Consider the following 21,758-nt stretch of genomic DNA (forward strand, 5'->3'; position numbering starts at 1 on the left):
CATGTGCCACTAAGTGTGCTAAGTATGCGTGTGCTGCGAGTGTGCATGTGCTGCTAAGTGTTTGCTTTACCGTGAAACAAACCATTAAGAGAACCAGGATTGCAAGTCAGCCCGCAAGATGTCGGTCTTGTGTGGAAAGACCGGCACTGAGTTATGCCTGTTTCCTCACACATCAAGGCACCCAGGTTCCAGGATTTCCCTGGACTCAGAATGATGAACAGATAGCACACATGAGGGCACCCCAATACAGAAGCCATCCTTAGATGCTGAGTGGCATCTGACCAATTGGCAGGAGCCTTAGAACAGACAGTGGCTGCTAGAAGAAAGGCAAAAATTGTCTGCAGAGGCCGGTATGGGAAGCCAGTTGTCCCCCAGAGCTGCCTTCTGCCTAGCTTTGAGTTTGCATAAATCTTCATCTCTTGGGGGAAGGCAGGAAATTCTATCCCAATGTTGGGGTACCTTTTGAGGGTCCGTTTTTAGTTCCTGAAGCCCACTGAGGAACTAAGCCATAAGTTAAGAATGGGAATAAGAGGGAATGGGGAGGTACCAGGACCCAGGGGCCTTGTGGAGATTAAGTGAGCTTCAAGTGCCCTGAAGAGACTGGTCAGGGAACTCCTGTCACCCGCTGGAGCCCCTTGGGAGTAGTCTAATGGTGAGCATGCATGCCTACTGAGCACAGCTAAGAAGAGCTATGGTAGAAGACACCCATGGAAAGCCCCTCTGGGTATCACCAGAGGTCCCTCTACGGTACCTGTTCTCTGTGACACAGAAGCAATGACAATGTGAAATAGCCTGACATCCAACCCTACCTCCTGTCCATAATCAAGCCAGGGGATGGACTGGTGTCTTCATGTCTGTTGTCAGGACAGGCCCCCTGGTCACAGTCCCAGAGATCTTCGGAAAAGGGTGTGTGGAAAAGTGGACAGGACAGGAAACAATGGCCGTGTGCCAGCTTGGGCAGAAGAGTGACCAGGAAATCACACTGAATGAGAAGATACACCAGGTGGACTACGTGTTAGACCCACTGGTTGTTCAGGAGATAAGAGCCTGCCTATTTCTGTAGGGGATGTACTCCATTAAGGACAAACAATCTTGGGCACTCAACACAGCCTCACTGTGATGTGTCTGACTCATTGTCTGCTGGCTGCATTCAAGACCACAACATAGACACTGAAGATCCATGTGTAAGAACCCATGTTAAGAGAACAGGCTCTTTTGAATACTACTGATATGATATTCTGGGACAGCTTCAGTGACTGCAAATATATCAGCTGCTACTTAGAGTGGGAAGGGGACATGGGGACAGGAAGGTGCAGGATCTGTGAGATGGTAGGTTGGAGTGGGACCAGGATATAGATTCTCTGTGTCTTGATTGTTTTGGCTCTGTTAGTCTGGACTTCTTAAAATTCTCTGAAACGAGCTGGGCGTTGGTGGCACACACCTTTAATCCCAGCACTCGGGAGGCAGAGGCAGGCAGATCTCTGTGAGTATGAGAATAGCCTGGTCTACAAGAGCTAGTTCCAGGACAGCCTCCAAAAGCCACAGAGAAACCCTGTCTCACAAAACACAAAACAAAACAAACAAACAAACAAACAAACTTCACTGAAATGGTCCTGAAGTGAATGGATTTAGCTGTTTGTAAATTATGTCAGGAAACCTAATATTAAAATGTAAGGATTCCCCTTCCCAAGCCTTGCCAGTGAAGACGGTGAGGCTGTGTTTGGTTCTGAGGCTGGGGAGGGGTAAGAGCTCATGACTATGGATCTGCTGTGAGGCCTCCATCAGGAAGGCTGCAGAGGTGTCAGAGCATCTGGAAGCCTGCCCCACACTCTCTCACAGAAGAGAAGAGTTTGGTCAAGGGACCCCACTGTCTTCTAATCTTCCAGCTCTAAATACCACCACTCAGGGCACAGCTGGCAGCACTTTGTCAGAAAAGCATGAGAACCTGTCAGATTCTCTCAAAGGAGTGCCCACACCAGGGGCTCACACACATGGGGGCTCTCTCACAGCTTAGGAGGGCAGAAGTTGGAAATCGGAGGATTAAGATGCTAACTCTGCGTTTGCAGCACCTGTGAAATCATCATGCCAACTTCTACTGCCACTGTATGTTTGCTTCAATAAGGCTACCATGTGTCCGAGACGGTCTCAATATGCAGCTAACCACACATCCCAAAAGTTATTTCTGAAGGTCCAGGTGGCTGTGTGTTAAGAGCAGGTACCACCATATAAGGGCACCCCCAGTTATATGTACAGTCTAGATGTCCTCTGGTACTCCAAAGAATCCCAGGTACCTGAAGCCAAACTCGCTGCTCCCTCCCCAGGTGAATTCCAGAAAGGGGATATGTGCCAGGCTCAGCAGCAGGTGACCCCTGACTGTCTGGAAAGACTCCTCAGAGTCACCCTTGAAGCCTTTTCTTTACATCAGCTGCAACAACAAGTCCTCCAAGTTTCCACTCCATCCAAGCCTTCTCTCTCCCTTCTGTGCCAACCATCTGGACATGGTACATCTGCCAAGTGTGCACCCTACTCCAACCCCTGTCCTCTGTAGTCAGTCTACACTCATCAGAAGGGAGATAGTTTTAGTGATATTTAGATCATGTCTATATTCTGTTCTAGACCCCTTGGGGCCACCCAGGTGCCTCAGAATGGAACCCTAAGTGGTCACTAAGATTAACAGGGTTCATAGGGGAATGGCCATGTACATGGCTCCATTTCCCTGAAGTTTCTTCCCTCCCTGTTTATGCCAGTTGTCATGGCAACCATGATGTCCCTTGGATGTGCTCAGCACCCCTAGACATGCAGCTGGCTCCTCTCTTCCCTTGGCTGTTTCTGTTCCCAGAAATTCTTCTGTAGCTTTTATTTCCACCTCCTATCTGTGTGAGGTCCAGCCAAGAAGGACCAGGGCCTGTTTTGTTCCCTGCTGTCTCTGTTGTTTGGGGCAGGGCCATGCAAGTAATGGAGCGCTAACAAGCATTCAGATTGAGAGAGTAAGCGAAGCAGTGATTGATGTGAAAAACTAGAGTGTGGGTTTTCATACGCTTATCTCATTTCTGCAACAATCTGTAGACCCAATCTTCTGTCAGTGTTGAGTTGATGCAGAGATAGGCAAGGCAGCATCAATCTGGGGCAAGCCAATTTTGTGATTTGTCATCCTCAAAAGGGAAGAGGTTTTGACTTGAAAAAGAAAAGCTGTAGATGGTCTTTACACAGAAGACGTAGAGTTTCCAAGTGGAGGCAACTTCCTTTCCAACCTTCCCTTGCTGGAGATCCAGCTCATTTGCTACTGTGCTCAGGTTAGACACTTCAAATATCTTGTTAAGCCCAGCTTCCAAGCTTGGCAAAATCCACAAGGCCATCCCAGCCCTCAGATATTGCTGAGAATATTACTGGGTCATGCCCTGGACTGTTTCCATTTAAAGAGTGGACATTGCTCTCTTCCTACATTATTATGGCACACTGAATTAGTTACTTTTCTCATTTCTGTTACCAAGCAACTGATAAGAAGCAACTTGAAAGGGAAGGGATATTTTGGAGTGATGGATTGAAAGTACAGTCTGTCAAAGAGGGGAAGATGTAACGACAGGAGTGGCCCACAGATATAGCAGCGGGACCTTGTTCACATCTCAAATCTGGAAGCAGAGCGGCAAATGCTGTTGTTCGCTTTGCTGTCTCATCTTTCCCTTTTTAGTCAGCCTGGGAGTCCAGCCCATGGATAGAGCCACTGATGTTCAGAGTGAGTCTTCTCTCCTCAGTTCAGTTTCTATGGAAACACCTTGACAGACATCCTCAGCACTGTATCTCCTAGGCAATTCCCAATCTAGTCAAGATGAACCAACCATCGTGGGCAGAAACCTGAGAAACAGAAGCAGATGCAAATGCGGCCCTAAGAGATGAGATGCAGTGGCTGGGTGAGCCCTGAGATGCAAGGCTGGGAGTTGTTTGGGTGAGGGACACAAGATACATGGGGTATTTACTGGAATGAAAGGTCAGAGGGCTTTAAGGTTGAAGGCCTAGGCTGGCATGGGAGTCTTGTCTCTGTAGTGTGTTGTCTTCTCCGAGCCTCTGTTTTCTCTTCGGGAATGTGCATCAATATGGCTGCTTTAAAAGTGTAAATTAGACACACACCAGATATAAAGAATCAGAGGAGAGGCAGGACAGCTCACATCTAAGTCATATTAAAGCATGGATACCATAGACCTGAGTTTTCGTTGATCTAACTTATCAGAATATTGCTAACTGATCCCACTAAACAGCTACAAGTTGATGGGGAAAAATATGTGAATTCAGGCATAAGGTCTGTAGGCTTGTCTCCATGAACTTTGCACTATGCCTGACACAAAGAATTCCCTAAGTAGAAGATGTGGGCTGTGGGGGACCAAAAATAGGAAGAAAAGAACAAAAGAGCTCCAGGAGGCAAAGTGGCTGAGACAGCAGACCTCAGAGTTCTGGTTTGGTTACCTTGAAGGGCTGTATTCTAAGTGAAACAAGAACATCCTTGTCCATATGTTGCCTTCATCTGAGTTCCTCCAGGGTATCGGCACCCACTGTGGCATCTACACAGAGATGCCACACTCCCCCACCCCCACCTCTTCTGTGTACTTATTGCACAGGCTGAACACCAGAGCCTGGTCTGATGCAAGCATTGCCTCTAGACCACTGCGGCAAGCATTGCCTCTCAATTAACAAAATGGAGAATGTAAGACTCCTGGGCAAAAGTCTAGCCTGGATTCTACAGAAGACTGCTGATCTGTGGCCTCTAGAAAAGAAGGTGGTGGGTCTTAACACTGACCAATGGGGCTTTCTCACTATAACCCAAAAGGGACTCTCCACAGTAGTTCTTACACTCCCATTGTACCCACAGGGACTCTACAGTTGCCACTCTGTCCACAGAGGACCCTAGAGTTCCTATTCCACTACGAAAGACCACTCTAAAGGCTGGTGTGGACCCAGGACACTAGATTTCTCAGAAATCCCTGCTTCTTCATGAGGGCCACACAAGTACAACAACTTCTTAACAGGAAGGGGTTTCCTAGGCTTCTGTCAAGGCTGCACTGTCTTAAGACCTAACTAGTGCTACTTGAATCTGGCCTATCTGAGGCACCTCAGTGAGTACCCATGAAAGCGGTGTCTCTTATTGGAGAAGACAACAATCACTCACAAATATGGGGCCATGAATCTCCTTCCTTTTATTCTCCAGCAGTCTTTGAGTTTGAGGTCAACCTCCTTCCTCCTCTTAGCAAAGCCCTTGATAGTGGAGGTTGCTCCTTCAACACAGGGGCCTCTCCTGGAAGCCCACACCTTAGAACCTCCACAAGTGGGAGTGGAACCCAGAAAGTTCAGGATGCTTAATTTTTAAACAAACTCTCTCACATAATTCTGATGTTAGCTCAATTTGAGTTTTTTTTTTTCTCCTTAAAATTTGTCTCAGTTTGACCATTGGCCTACTTATGCAATTAATGAATAATATATTTAAGATGCCGGAACTCACCGATATCTCCAAAGGTTTCGAAACAAACACTTTGTGCCTAAAAGCATAGATCACACCCTAGCAGCTCTCATTTGCACTTCCAGCATCTCTCTGCCCTGGTTGTTTTCAGACCTTCCTCCTCACAGCTTCCATGCGACTGTTTTTATGCGTTTACTTCTGAATGCTACACACATCATTAAAATTTTAACTTCAAGAAATTAATTTTAAAGAATTAGTCATAAGAAAAAATTTTGAGCTGCATTTTTTCTATTTCCCATACTTTTCATATTTTTGTACATCTAAATCTTTTTCATCTGGTGTGATTTTTTTCTTAAAGTCTTAAGAAACCAACTTCACACTTTTTGCAGCATATCTGCCAGCAGTGAGTCAGCACTGTGTTTGTTCTGTTTTTCTGTTTGTCTAAAAGAATGGTCTGAAAAACATGTTGTTTTGTTTCCATTTTGGAAATATACTTGCAGTAGATACACAACTCTGGATAAATAGTTCAGTTTTTTCTTTCTATAATTTATTATTTGAAAGGTGTGTGTGTGTGTGTGTGTGTGTGTGTGTGTGTGGTGTGTGCCTCTATGTGGTTGTGTGCACATAACTCCAGGTGTCCTTGGAGTCCAGCAGAGGAGCTTGGGTTTCCAAGAGCTGAAGTTTTAGGCAGTTGTGAGTGTCCTTGTAAGAGAGCTGGGAATGGAACTCAAGTCCCTTTCAAAAGCATAAAGACCCTGAGCTCCTGAGTCATCCCTCTAGCCCTTCCTCCTGTACTTGGAGACTTCCCTCGGTCGACTTCCACGCTGAAGAGTATTTGATAACAAGCTTACTGAAATGCTAGTCATCCTGGGTGTTTGTCTGCTTTTGTATCTCTGATGCTTCCTGTATTGTCTCTTTATCTTTGACTTTTAAGGTTTGGTCTTGACGTGTCTACGTCAGCCTTTCTGGTGTGATGGTTCTGTTCGGTTTGTACACATCTTGCTGAGCTTGCTGTCCTGAATTCCACTGTAACTGTCTTAGTTATTCTCTTAACATTTCTTCTGCCCTGTTCTTTCTCCTCCTCTGGGGCTCTAACTGTGGGTGTATTTGATCCTTGCCACTGTCCTTAGATCCTCTACTGTGTGAGGTTTCCTTCATTCTCATTTACTTCGTGTGTCACTTTATATGGCTTCGGTTGACCAGCCTTCAAGTTCATCTTTCTTCAGGGAAGATGTGACCACTGGTGTGCATGCCAAGGAATTCTTTGTATCTGTTTTTTAAATTTTTAAAACTTTATTATGAACAAAAATAAATTGCAAATAAATAAAAACATCACAAGCTAAAATTGTGTAGACTCAAAGTCTACACAACTCAGTGAACTTCTACACAGTTAGAATTGACATTCAGAACAGGGATTTTACACTTTTAGTATTGAATATATTTTATGTACTTGTTCACCACCAACACCAAAACTCCACAACAGAAAGGCAATTAGCTTCATATCTTCTTTCATAAATTGTGTCTATCACCTAAAAAGAAATCATATTCTTTTTTTCTAGCATCATATTTTAATATACATTTCTATTTGTGGTGTAATGTCTCTACCTCTGCCTGAATTTCCCATCTGTTCATGTAAGCTATCTAAATTTCCCTTAGGTATTTTAATAATATCTAGGAATTATTATGGAATATACATGGAATAAATATGTGATACATATACATTATAGTTATTTTAAACTCTATCATATAGTCCCAATATCTGGGGCAAATCTAAGTTAGATTCTGGGGATAGCTTTATGACCTAGTAGTTAGCTTTTGCTGTCAACACAGCCTACAATCACCTGAGAAGGGACTTCGGTGGAAGGACTGTTGGATCAGATTAGCTTGTGGGTGTGCCTGTAGGGAATTGTAATGGTTGTCAATTGATGCAGGAGGACCCAGTTCACTGTGGGTGGCACCATTCCCTGGCTAATGGTCCTGGGCTGTATTAGAAAGCTAGATGAATGTTAACCTGTGATTGCACCAGCAGGCAGTGTTCCTGCATGGTTTCTCACTCAAGTTCCTGCTTGAGTTCTAGCTCTGGCTTTCTCCAGTGAGGGCATGCGACCTGGAAGCACAAGCCACATAAGCCACATAAGCCTCCCCTAACTTGATTTTGGTCATGGTGTTAGTAACAGCAACAGCATAAAACCAGAACACTTGTTCTACAATGAGTTTGTTTCTGATTTGTTTCGCTTTGCTTTCTTCAGTATCATTTTTAAGTTCACTGTTAGAAATCATATGCAAAATGTGTTAGCTAACCCTGACAAAACACCCCAGGCAAATCAACCTACAACGAGAAAAGGTTTGTTTTAGCCTACAGTTTTGGCAGTTTCCATCCACGGCTGATTGGAAGTGATGCCTCAGGCCTGTAGTGAAGCAGTTCTTTGTGGTGGGAACATCAGGCAGAAAAGAGCAGAGAGGAAGAAAGGAGAAGAGAGATTCAGCCCCCACCACAAGTGACCTAAAAGGTTTCCATCATGTCTCAGGTTCCACCACGCCCTGGGAACCTGAGAACCAATTTCATGGGCCTTTGGAGATGATTTAAAGTGCAAACTACAGTATTAGACAAGTACATCTTTTTTTCTTTTTTTAAAGATTTTATTTATTACACATACAGTGTTCTGCCTGCATGTGTGACTGCAGGCCAGAGAAGGGCACCAGATCTCATTACAGATGGTTGTGAGCCACCATGTGGGTGCTGGGAATTGAATTCAGGACCTCTGAAGAGCAGCCAGGGCTTTTAACCACTAAGCCAACTCTCCAGCCCCATACCTCACAGTTTATGTGCTGGTGAATGGAGAGCTACGTGGCTGCCAATATAGTCAGGACTGGAGCTAGACCAGGGATTCTCTGTCAATCACAACAGTCTTCCTAGCCCCCAGGAGAGACTGCTTCAGTTCCCACAGGACTGAACTGCAGGTGTTTCCCTCCCACTCAGCTCTTCCAGGTTCCCCTGTGTCACGCGGCAGCTCTCTACTGACTCTGCCCTTTCCCAGGCCTGGCCGATACTGCTTGCAGTCTGACTGACAGGCTCATGGTGTTAAAAGGAGCCATTTCTATAGCCCTACATTTTTCACAGACCTTGGAGGGGTCTTACATGGCATGCTCAAGTCTCCTTCCTTGTGCCCATCTTGGGTGGGCGAAAGTGCCCTTCTGCAGCTGTCAGCAGCTGAGTCCGAATTCTTCTTCTCATAGGAAAGGGCAACATTTATATCTGTCCCTTGGGGCCACTGGTCACCACCCATAGTCAGGCCTGTGCCACAGAATACACCTAGTTCCTGGTTTTTTTTTTGTTTTTTTATTATTATTAATTCAAGTTAGGAAACAAGCTAGTTCCAGGTTCTTGAACCTCTTCAAACTCTCCTGTCGACCCTGGGGCTACCCACGGAGAACAGTGTCAGCGAGAGTCGCTCTCCCAGGCCCTGCCTTGGGAACAGATACAGCCCATGTTTGGCTTCTAAGGGGTCTACATATTGGTTGCTGTGTTCTCATCCATGTACAGCAGGCATCTGCTCTCCCCGGTGCTGTCAAATCTGGGACCAGTTGGACATCCCAGCCACGTGGCAGGCTCTCCTCCCCTTCCCCAGCATCCCGTGGCTCCCTCTGGTATTCTTCCTAAGATTCTGATGTCCAGGTTGTGTCTCACCCCAGGTTGCATGGGTGGAAACGGAGAAGTTATAGGGTTGCAGCCCACCCAACCCCACTTCTTGTTAGGAGGACTAAGGCTACTTTGCCACTTCCTACAGTGTAAGAGAAAGCAGCAGCTTTTTTACAGTTTATACTTCATGCTGAGCATGTGTGGGGTTTCCAGGTGTCCTAACAAACACACACGTGGCCCTTCGTGTAAGCCACTTCCATCCTGATCTGGCTCATTTCCCTCACTCGGGCTGGCAAGATCCATAAGGGTTCTCAGACGGAGAAGGCTGAAGCGATGACTGAACATGCTGAAGTGTAAGAGAGCCAGCACAGGGCACATGGGGTACATCTAAGGCCAGGAGACACAGGAAAGGAGCCCAGAAAACAGAAACCCCATAGATGCTAAGATCAAGGCAGACACACTGGGTGCAGGTGTCCTCAGGGAACTGGAAGACCTGATTTGGATGGGACAGAGTTTATGTCTCCCAGGAAGTTTTCGGCACTAGAATTCTGTGTCTAGGACCCTGGCAAAGCCTTCGGTTCAGGGTAGCATTGATTCATCTTCTTGCCCATGGGCAAGAATTTAAGCTGGGGTCATGAGAGTCAAAGTAGACAGGAAAATAAAGGCCATATCCCCCTTGTCCCCTCCTGAGTCATGCTAGATCATGAAGCCAAGCTTCTCTCAGGCAGCACACAAAGGGGACTCAGCCTGGGGACCTGAAACTGAGGCTTCTATAAGGGGGGCACTGGAATGAGTGGGGCTTCCCCAGAAGCACGAGAAGTGATGTGTTCAGAGCCATCTCTCTAGTCCCAATCCTTAGAATTTACTCTGCTAGCTACTGGGCTGACCCTGGCCATTCCTATTACCCCTGGCCCACTAGGGTCTTGCCTATGTGTGAACCCTAGACAGGTGCTATCCCCTTCATGGACCCAAGCCATCTGCATCATCCAAGATGCCTGTACCTATTCCTCAGAAGTCATGGGCCGGGGGACCTGCTACATCCTGGAGATGTAGAAGGACCACGCCCTAGTACAGGACGACCTGTGTGGTCTTAAACAGGTCCATTCAAAGCCCAGATGATGGCATTGTGGGCACATGGTGCACAGGAGTCTGTTGTTTTCCCCTTACAGGTTCTGTACCGGCATTTCTGCAGCAAACAACACACAAAACTTGCTGCCGGGAGCAGCCACACATGGGGTCCTCTATAGGGAAGAGTTTTCCTTAGGCATCAGGTTCACCGCATCTGACCTTTAAGAAAAAGGTTTATTATTTGTGTGTGTGTGTGTGTGTGTGTGTGTGTGTGTGTGTGTGTCTATCATGAGTGTAGGTGCCATCAGAGGTTGAAAGAGGGCATCAAATCCCCTTGAACTGGAGTTAACAACTGTTTGAAAGGGAGCTAAGCCCAGGTCTTATGGAAAGGCAGTCAGTGCTCTTAACCACTGAGCCATCTCTCCATCCACTAAAGATTTGTTTTTATTGTTCTTAATTATGATTGTCTATATGTGGGCATGTGAACACACTTGTAGGTGCCTGCAGAGGTCAGAGGCATTGGATCCCCATGAAGCTGGAGTTACAGATGTGGTTGCAGCTATGGCTCCGCAGTTAAGAGCATGTACTGCTGTTGCAGAGGGCCCAAGTCCCAAAGCACTCCTGTCAGGAGGCTTACAATCATCTGTAACTCCAGCTCCAAGGCACCTGGCACCTTCATGGTCATACACACACACACACACACACACACACACACACACACACACACACACACACACACACACACAATTTTCTAGTTTGAGAATTTTAAGTTATGATTGTGTGTTTTGTGTATTGATTTTATCCATTGAAGGATTTTTCAATTGATCAAATTATGTACTATTTTTAGAGTATCAATATATCAGCTCATGTTACTTTGTAAATATTGAAAACAACAGAGTCCAGGACCATTATATATTACTAATTTTATCTACAGTGGGATTTGGTTTGATAGTACTTTCTCTATTTTTGGTTTTGTTTGTGAAAAACACTGGTGTAATGCCTTCATTTCTTCTCCATTATCTGGTTTTGGCATCACTGAATCACTCTCATTACAAATGAGCAAAGACTTGGTCCCTCTGTAGGGCTTGTTTTGTTTCTTCTATGTTTTGAGGAAGTGATTGCTGACATCTGTGGCATCTAGAGTTTCCTTTGTTGAAGGGTTTTTGATACAAGTTCAAGGTCTCTAGTAGATGGACCATTTATATCAACTATTTCTTTTCCTTTTTTGTCTCGCAGTATTTTTATTTTTATTTTACTTTTCAACATCTACTGTAGAGTACTTAAAGGTGTGTTACTTTTCTTTATGTTGTATTTGTTTAACTCAGTGAAGCTGTGATTCTTTATCTAAAACACCTGATGGTCTAATAAAGCTCAGGATAGTCAACAGCAAGGCAGATGCAAGTATAACTAGGAGAAGAAATCTGGGAGGAGAAAAAGGAACAAGAGAGAACAAGGAGAGGAGGACGTCAGGGGCCACTCACCCAGCCAGCTACAGAGTAAGAGTGAAAGTACAATATACAGAAGTAAGAAAAGGAAAAAGCCCCGAGACAAAATGTAGATGGGGTAATTTAAGAAAAGAAAAGCTTGCTAGAAACAAGCCAAGCTAAGGCTGGGTGTTTATAGGTAAAAATAAGTCTCCACGTGTGATTTGGGAGCTCATGGTGGGCCCCTCAAAGCGCCCAGAGTATAAAAAATGTGTGACAATCACCATCACCATGATCATCACAATCACCATTGCCATCACCACTATCACCACCATCCTCACCATCATCATCACCACCAAGTTTGCACATTTGATGAGGGCAAATTTATTTTATTCCCTATTTTATTTTATCCTTTGGACTTTGGGTAATTTATCCAAGAATATTTTGCCAAACACAATATTGTGAAGATTTATATTAATAATTTCTTGTAAGTAGTTTAGTATTGATCTTTAAGGCTGTGACCCATTTTCTTTAATTCTTTTTTACATTTATTGATTGATTGATTGATTTGATTTATTTATTATGTATCTATGTATTGTGCATGGGTGGGGTGGCAAACAGCCACAGCATGCATATGGATGCCAGAGGATAACTTCCAAGAGTCAGTTCTCCTACCATGTGGCCTCTGGGGACTGAGTTCAAGTTTTCAGTCCTGGCAGCAGGTGTCTTTCCCGCTAAAGCACCTGGTTGTTCCTAATCCATTTTTAAGTTAGTTTTTGTATGAAATGTGAGCTGAGTAAGAGCTATCACTCTTTTCCAGGTGTCTACTCATTTAATCTAGCCCAGTGAGTGGTTTTCAGCCTGTGGGTCACGACCCTTTGGGGGGGTGGCATATCAGATACCCTACACATCACACCTTTACATTATGATTCATAACAGTAGTAAAATTAGAGTTATGAAGCAGCAACAAAAAATTATGGTTGGGGGCCACCAGGGCATGAGGAACTATATTAAGGACTACGGCATTAGGAAGGTTGAGAACTGCTGATCTGGTGTCATGATATGACAAGGCTATTTCTATAGTGAATGGACTTGGCTCAATAACAAAATTCATCTGGTTGTGGATGTCCTGGTTTACTTCTCGGCTCCCAGTTCCACTCTGATCTGTATTTCTTTGTGTCTGCACTACTCTTATATTTCCATTGCATTGTGGGAGATTTAAAACTCAGGAAGTGGTGGCTGTGACTAAATCTGATTATGTGGACTTGGGCCTTTGGAACTAGCTTGTGAGAAAAATTTGTGTGGAACCTGGCGCTGGTGAAGACCTAGCATGATGTGAGCAGAGCATTCTGGGCCCTCTGATGTGAGCCTGGATGACCAGGATGATAAGAGTAATGCAGGAATAAAGAGTGAGCTCCTGGGGTTTCAGATCGGAGGGAACAGGAGTTCATTTGGGACCAGGCTGGAGATCATTTGTGTCACAGCCTGGCAAAGCCTGTCTGCTTTGTACTTGCCTCGACAATCTAACTTTGGCTGAATTCAAAAGTAATGATCTGAGTTGGTGAAGGAGATTTCAAAACTTAGTTTAATCACATAGTTTCTGTTTCTCTCATCAAATGTCTATGTGATAGAGAATTCCCAATGCTGTCCACTGAGTATGCCACTTATGGGGAGTTTTCCCTGCACCACTGGCATGGATCAAGGAATAAAGAGCATACTTATTCTTTTAATAGCAAAAGAAATGCTAGATACCTAACACAGCTGTTGTATTCTGGCAAACAAGAACTTTTGTCAAAATAGGAAAAGCTGGAAATTTTTATTTTTTGGTGATAGTGACCTCCGTATCCTCACACATCTGTGGTTATTTATTCTCCTGCAATGTGCTACCCACTCAAGTAATTCAGAAAACCAAATCCACCTGAAATGGAGCATTCTACATACATCCTTATGCATCATGACAAAATACCAGATATAAAAAATCTAAAAGGAAGAAAGGGTTATTTTGACTATAGTTTTAAATGTGAGGCTAAACTCACAGTGATGAGTGTGTCATGGGGAGCAGCTGCTCACATTTGGAGGCCAGGAAGCAACCATTCAAGATAGCAAAAGGCTAATGTCTCAATAGCCTGGTTAAGGGCATACCCCTGATGACCCACCTTCCTCCAATAGGCCCCATTTTCTAAAATTTCTACTTCCTCTCAGCACCACAACCAGCTAGGAAACAAGCCTGTAACACAGGAGCTGTTGGAAGACATTGAAGATGCCCAGCACAGCAGTTGTCTTGGCATCCATATGGCTTACAGACTCCCTTAGAACCACCACACACAGTTCTATCATCACTATCATTAAGGAACAATTTATTAAACCATTGAATTGCATCCTAAGCATATTATCACTATTAATGTTGGTAATCCCCCCATTTGGAGAAGATTGAGTTGATGAGGGCACCCATCTTTGAGTGAGTGAGGCAAGGCTACAGTTTGAGTCAGGACTGGAGAATAAGGACTCACTCAGCATACTGCTGTTGTATGACGGGACTCACTCTCAGCAGGTACCTTACTTCTAAAACCACACAAGTCAAACCACAGTGGAAAATTCAGCTTATCTGGGGAGTACCAGCAAGATAATCTTCTGCAAACCTTCCTATTGGGGCACGAATCTAACGTGGCCTATATTTCTGTGCATGTGTGTAGCTGTGTATGCATGTGTGAATGTTTTTTGTTATCTGTGTGTGTGACTGTGTAGGTATGGGAGGGGGAGAGCACATGAATGCCATGTACATAGGTGGGGCTCAGAGGACTTGTAGATGGAAATTGCATTTAATTGAGCAGTTTTGTATGACCAAATAAGTGCTCATCTGGAACTAGGGGACAAGTGTGGTTCTCTTCCACAGTGGTCTCTGAGGTCCAAACTGAGGTCACTAGGCTTTTACCTGATGAGCCCATCCCACCCATGTTCCAGCTCACTTTTTGAGATAAAAGCTCTCATTAAATCTGGAACTTGCCATTTGTGGGTAGTCTGGACAGACCAGATTGAAGCTTGAAGGACCTGTGTCTGCCTCCCTGGGACTGGTGTACAGATGTTCTCTGCCACACTGAGTTTTTATGTAGGCATTGAGAATCCAAAATCCACACTTGTCCCCTAGTTCCCCCAGCCCTGCCTGCTCCTGCCCCAGCAGTCTCTCCTCAGGTCCATATCCATACCCCCTTCCACTCTCCCTCTCCATAGGCAGTACAAAGAACCAGATGAGTACTTACTTGGTCATACAAAACTGCTCAATTAAATGCAATTTCCATCTACAAGTCCTTGTTTTCATTTGCTTGCTTATTTATTTATTTATTTATTTATTTTTTATTTATTTATTTTGGTGGACTAGGGGTTGGACCCAGGACCTTGCCAGAGAAGTGTTTCAGCACAAAGCTATAGCTGTAGCCTAGTAAAGTTAATTCCTCCAATCATTAGAGCCCCCAATTCACTATCAGTGTGTATGTGTGGGGGAATACGTAAAGAAGCTAGTGTTTCTTAGGGCACATTGCCAAATATTTTTATAAGCCCATGGTAGTTTTTGTTTTTCTTTTTCAAAGAAGTGAAAAAATCCCTTTTGATAAGCCACCCTCAGAGCCCCAGCAGCATGATTTGAAAGTGTGCAGGGTGGCTGACCTAGTTCCTTTGTCCTCACTGTGGGGCATTTTGTGTGATCTTGCTTATACTCCGCAGAACAAATGAAACATGAAGCGGTTTCTGAATACTCTTTGAAGATGAGCTTTTAAGACATTTAGTTCTTCTTCTCACTGATTTTGAACACAACTTTTCCCAGACCTTGTGACTTCGCATCACATCCTCAGGACCGGGGGTTGATGGCTTCTCTGGTGTGTTCCCTTGGTGAACTGTATGGTCCATTGGCTTTTTGTGAAGTCTTATGTCCTTCTCCAAGCCTTGCCTGGCCTGGCAGCCTGCTGCCCATGGTCCCAGTTGAGGCCCAAGAGCTGACCCACACAGCACTAACTCATCATTTCCAAAGTCCTGGAGTCCATGCAGTCATTTACGGAGAAGTCACATTTTAGGGAGGACAGTGCCACCATCCAGACTTCACAGTCTACCAGTACCCCATTTCCCAGACTCCACAGTCTACAGGTACCCCAAGAGCTAGGGTTGCAACAGCTCTGAGGAAGAGCTAGGGTCTCACCCTACCAGGGCACAGTAGTACCTGGACACTGTCTGACTGCAGGCAGTGGTCTCTCTAGTCCCCCCTGAGTAAGCATTCATTGTCATTTGTACTTGCTGTTTCACTCAGGACACATACTTTTACATACATAGACTGATTTATTATTTGACCCAAGCCTCACTATAACATCCAATTTGAAGAATATTTAAGGCTTAATCTGGAGATGGACATGCTGACGGTGGGGTCTAGCGGGAGGAGTCTTGAACTCACTGGCACAGGACACTGATAGCACAACGATGAATAAATGGAACCTCCGGAAAATGAAAAGCTTCTGCATGGCCAAGGACACCATCATTCGGACAAAGTGGCAGGCTACAAAGTAGGGAAAGCTCTTTACCAATTACATATCTGATAGAGGGTTAATATCTAACATACATAAAAAACTAAAAATAAGAAAGCTGGCCATCAGGGGAGGGAGAAGGGAACTGGGATTGTCATGTAATTCATTCGTGTTTGTAACTCAAAAGAGAAAGCTGGCCATCAAGAAAACAAACAACCAGATTAAAAAACCAGGGATACAGAACTACACAGAGTTCTCAAAAGGTGAAACACAAATGTCTGAGAAGCACTTAAAGAAATGTTCAACACCCTTAATCATCAGAGAAGTGCAGATCAAAACTGCTTTGACATTTACACCAGTCAGAATGACCAACATCAAGCTTATGCTGGCAAGGGTGTGGGGGAAGAACATACATCCATTAATGGTGGGAGGGAAATTTTGTATAACCACCATGGAAAGCAGTGTGGCAGTTCCCCAGAAAGCTGGGAATAGATCTACTTCAAGAGCTAGCCATACCGCTCTTTTGCATATACTCAAAGGGCTCTACGTCCTACCACAGACATTTGCTCTTCATCCATGTTCACTGCTACTCTATTCATAACAGCCAGAAACTGGAAACAGCCCAGATGCTCATCAACAGATGAGTAGACAATGAAAATGTGATACATTTACACAATAAAGTATTATTCAGCTATTACAAATCATGTAATTCATGGATAAGTGAATGGAGCTTCAAAAAATCATACTGAGTGAGGGGGGAAAAGACCCCAAAAGACAAATACAGTAGGTATTCTCTTCTATGTGGATGTTAGCTTTTAAGCCTTCATGGGCATACCACACTCCATATAACCAAAGAGGTTAGAGCAAAGGTATAGAGCAAGAGAGATCTCCCAAGGAAGGAGAAATAGAGTATACAGTTAGAGACAAGGGGGGGAGGAGTAAGGCAGAGGATGCAAGGATAGCTAACACCAAGGGCCATTTGAAGGGGTCATATAAAAACCAACTATAGTTGAAGCTTCTTAAATATGTACATTTGTTAAAGAAATCTAAATGGAGTCACCAAATGATAGGGGAGACGAAACCCCAGCTTTTGCCACCAAGTGAAACCCCCAGTGCCAGGAATGGGTTACTTATTTTTTTTTTCTCCCAGTATTTTAATTAATTTATTTTTTTACATTAGAATCCCACTTCCCCCTCCCTCCTCTCCTCCCACACCCCCTCCTCCCCCCTCCTCTCATCTGCTCCACAGAGAGGGTGAGGCCTCCCCTAGGAAGTCTACTAAGTCTGTCCAGGAATGGGTGACTTCTAGTTAAATTTCTGGCCAAAAGGGCTCCATAGAAATCCCCAAACAGCTTAGGTTATCGCCAAGGCTATTGGTTGTTCTCCATAGACTGATGATGAGGCCCTATCGCAGAAGACAAATATTCTCACTGAACATAGACAAGTTGAGTTGGTGCCTAACTAGAGCCTTCACCCTTGCCAACTAGTATTCCTGGTACTGGAAGGTATTCTGTAAGCTACCAGAGAAAGGTAAACACCAACCCAACTATAAGCCCTTAGATATGCAATGGTGACCTGCTACATGATGTGCTAATAAAAAGTGTCACAAACATTGTGGGAGTAACCACCCACTCTCTAACTGGAATCAAAGTCCATTCTAGGAGATGGAACCCATGCCTGACACTGCTTGGGTGGCCAGAAAACTGAGGCTAGATAAGCTATGGACCTACGGGAAAACCAAATACTGTAGAGTTCTACTAAAGGAACACAGCAATAAAACAACTCCTAATGACATTCTGCTGTACCTACAAATCAATGCCCTTCAGCCATCATCAGAGAAAGCTCCTTCCTGTAGTACATGAGAACTATAGAGACTCATGACTGGACAACATGCAGCAAGACCTTGGAATGATCAGTCCAAAATGGGATGTGTCCATCATCTCCCTCCCCTCAGGGTACAGGGAACTCTCAGAAGAGACCGAAAGACTGTAAGAATCAGAGGGGATGGAAGACACCAAGGAAACTGTCTTCCAGACGCAACAGGGCTAACACATATAAACTCCCAGAGACTATGGCAGCATGCAATAGGACTCGCACAGGTTCAAGCCAGATGGGGTCCCAGTGCTGAGGGGGAAAGTGGACACCAGCTCAGAAGCTATCTCCAACTGACCACTGCTTGCAAAGGAAAAATTAGTTTCTCCGATGGAGTCTCATTGAGAATATAAATCACACTTAAGGGAGGTCCCATGCCTGACACAAAATGAACTCAACGATGTTTTCGTAGATTTTTTTTTTTTTTGGTCTCTGTTTTGTTATTTTCTTCAGCCTGATATTTTGCTTGTATGATATGGTTTCATATACTTGTATATTATGTTTTCTTGGGTTTGTGTGTATGTCTCTGTGTTTCTCATGCTTTTAATTTTTATTTCCCTTTTAATTTTTTTTTGCCTGTTTTCTCAAGAAAAAGAGGGGTGTGGTGTTGGATGGGTTGGTGGTGGTTGTTGGAAATGGCTGGGGAGGATATGGGTGGAGATGAGGGTGGGAAAACAGTGATCAGAATATATTGTATGAAAAACATTTATTTATAAAAAAATACAGTTGGAGAGATGGCTCAGGAGATAAAGTGCTTGTGGTACAAACCTGACAATCTGATTTTGGTTCCCGGGACCCGTGGTAGAAGGAGAGGACTGACTTCCACATGTTCACCATGAAATATGCACCCGGTATCCCCACCCCATAAATACATTGAAAGGATAAAGCTTCGAACTGCTTTTCCTTCTCCCTGTGGCTGTGGCTGCACTTTAAACTACTAGTGGCCTGGCTGGTCAGGCCATGGCTTGGGGGGAATTGTGTTCCTCCAGGTAATGGTTCTGTTGCTGCCGATAAAGGCAGTTCTAACTAAATCTCTGTCATCTAGTAAAACTCAAGATTCAAAGGCTAGGGTGAAAATCTGCAAGCTCAGCCAGTTAGAGAAGCAACTGGCTAAATTTCTCTCTCCTTCCACACCGCCCCAACTAAAAGACCCAAGCATCCCTTCTCCCTTCTACTTCCTGTCAACCAGCTGCTAACCCTGCCTCTCTGAGCCCAGGTTAATTTTATTTAATGCAAATGCAACACATCTTTACATAGTTAAACAAATGCAGGAGAAAAATATGTAACACATCATTACCTAGTTAAACAAATATCCAGTGGATAAAGTGCTTGCTGTGTCCTGAGTTCACATCCCCAGTGCCCATCTGTAATCCCAGTGTCCTATAGTAAGGTTTGAAGTGGAGACAGGATACACAGAAACGTGAGGGTCAGTCACCTACCCCAGTACACATAACAGTGAACAAGAGATTGTCTTTCAATGTCTGAGGATGTCCTCTGACCTCTACACAAGTGCCCTGGATGACTACATTGCCACTCACACATGAACATGCACGTGCATACAAAGACCACCACAGAAGCAGTGGTTTTAAGGTAATGTGAGCATCAGTGAAACCATTTGGACATTCTTTTGTTGGTACTTGTCTTTGTTATATAATGGATGATCCTCCAAAGATAGATAGCAGAGAACAAAGGAAACAATAACCCTCCAGCTTTGAAAGAATTACATCTCAAAAGTCACTAGCCATCAGTGGGCAGATGCACCGAGAGGTGGAGGACAGAGATCATCTCTGGCAGCCCTCTCTCACCTGCTGCTGTGGAGCTGTGCAGAACGTATCACGCCATCCTCAGACTCTGCTTACTCTAGACTGTCACAGTGAAGGGCACATGGTCCCTTACATGCTCACAGACAGCTATGAAAAAGTTTTCTTCCCTAAATACTTTAAATCTAACTGAACAAATTCGGGCCATTTGTGAGTAAGTGGCATCATAGTAAGTGGCATGACACATGACATGGGCCACATATTCTGGAAAGCAGGGAGCCTGGTATGGAGCAAGGGAGGGATGTCCTCCCAGAAATGGTTGGCTAGCAAAATTAGGAGGAAGGTCTCATTGTCCACAGAGTTGCACCCTGAACTCAGATCCCCTCTGAGGCAGGCGGAGGTACATGATCTGTTACGACAGAGGGACATACATGGAGCACATGGGACCTCCACTAGCGTGGTCCATAATGGCCCAGTCTCACAGTAATTGCCTCAACTTTTGTCCAGTTTTTGCCATTGTCCTATAAAAGCTTTTTCCTCTTAGACACCCCTCCCACTCTGGATTTTCTCTTTTTACTTTCTCCCATAATTTTCCTAGGTAAAGCTTGCCTCCACTTTGTTTATGCCCACAAGTGTCTGTGTATCTTTAGTTTTTACCAGCATGAGATTATGGACTTGTGAGCCATTGTCCCAGAGCCATCTTTGTTGACTATGTCTGTCTGGCACCCTAGGTCTTTGAGTCAAGAACAACTGTGCCAAGAAAGGTCTTTCCCCCTCATGACCCTTCATCAGTAGGGCCTAGCATAGCCAACATTAACAGTTAAGACGTCAATGGAGTCCTTCCATTACATAAAACAAGTACAACACAGATGCTTCATTAGGTACTGCAAAATTAAACGGGAAACTCACTGAGTTTGTAAGAGGCCAAACCAAGCTCCCAACTGAGATGCCAGAAACTAAGATTATCTTGGGTATCCTTGTCCACTCACCCTCATGGACTCAGTTGGCTACAAGGGCCTTTCCTTTCCTGGCTCCTGTTTTTTTTTTTAGGAAGAGGGGCAGGTCTACAGAAACAAACCTCAATCTATACAGCTGCCATAAAGACAGGCAGACATGGACAGCACAACCTTCTAGAAGCTGTCTGGGACCCTTGGGAGGTGTTACCTTTGGAAGTAGATTTGCCCTGTAGGACTAGTCTAACTTCTGATGACACTCAACCTCATGGGCTCAAAGAGTCATGTTCTGGTAGGAAGACTTTTTTATACGGTGTAAGCTACACCCACAAACCATCTTCCTGGGAATGACTGCCTCCTTTTCAGGATCATACCCTGGAACATTCTGTTCTCTACCAGTGACAGTTTTCCATGTCACTACTTCAGCATTGACCAGTTAAGGGGGGAGGGGGAAAAGGGGGGCATGACAGATAGGACACAGGACATGGGGGAGGACCACATGGACCTCTGTCCGAGTTTCCCAACTGTTTGTGTCATCTTGGCCTTTTTGTAAAGAGAGTTCTTTGGATTAATCTGTAAGTTCACAAGTAAGGTCATGATATGTTTTGTCAATCCACCTTCCTAGCCCAAAGACTTTTTAAATTTTACTGTTTCTTTTTTTAGCCCAATGATTAAAAATCTAAATTCACTTGAGAGTCAGCCACACTGGTATACATCCACAGTCCCAAACACCCCAAGCAACATGGCAGGAACCCATGTAGAAGAAAACAAATAAACAACAACAAAACTCCCACAGGCCTGGCAAGATGGCTCAGCAGTTAAGTGCTATTCCTGAGGACCTGGGTTCAAGTCTCAGTACCTACATGGTGGCTCATAACCATCATTAACTTTAGACCAGGGGATCCAATGCCTTCTGGCTTCTGTGGGCACTATACACATTTGGTACAGCCATATATGCAGGCAAAATATCCACATGAATAAAATAAAAAAAGGAAAAATTTTTGGTTCATTCTTCTTTCATAGCAATTTGTTTTAGATAGAAAAAAATGTCATCTCCAATCTAACTAGCTTGGTAGCTTTGACTTCATCT

This window comes from Cricetulus griseus, chromosome 2 (assembly GCF_003668045.3).
Source record: "Cricetulus griseus strain 17A/GY chromosome 2, alternate assembly CriGri-PICRH-1.0, whole genome shotgun sequence".
In the NCBI taxonomy this organism is placed as follows: Eukaryota; Metazoa; Chordata; class Mammalia; order Rodentia; family Cricetidae; genus Cricetulus; species Cricetulus griseus.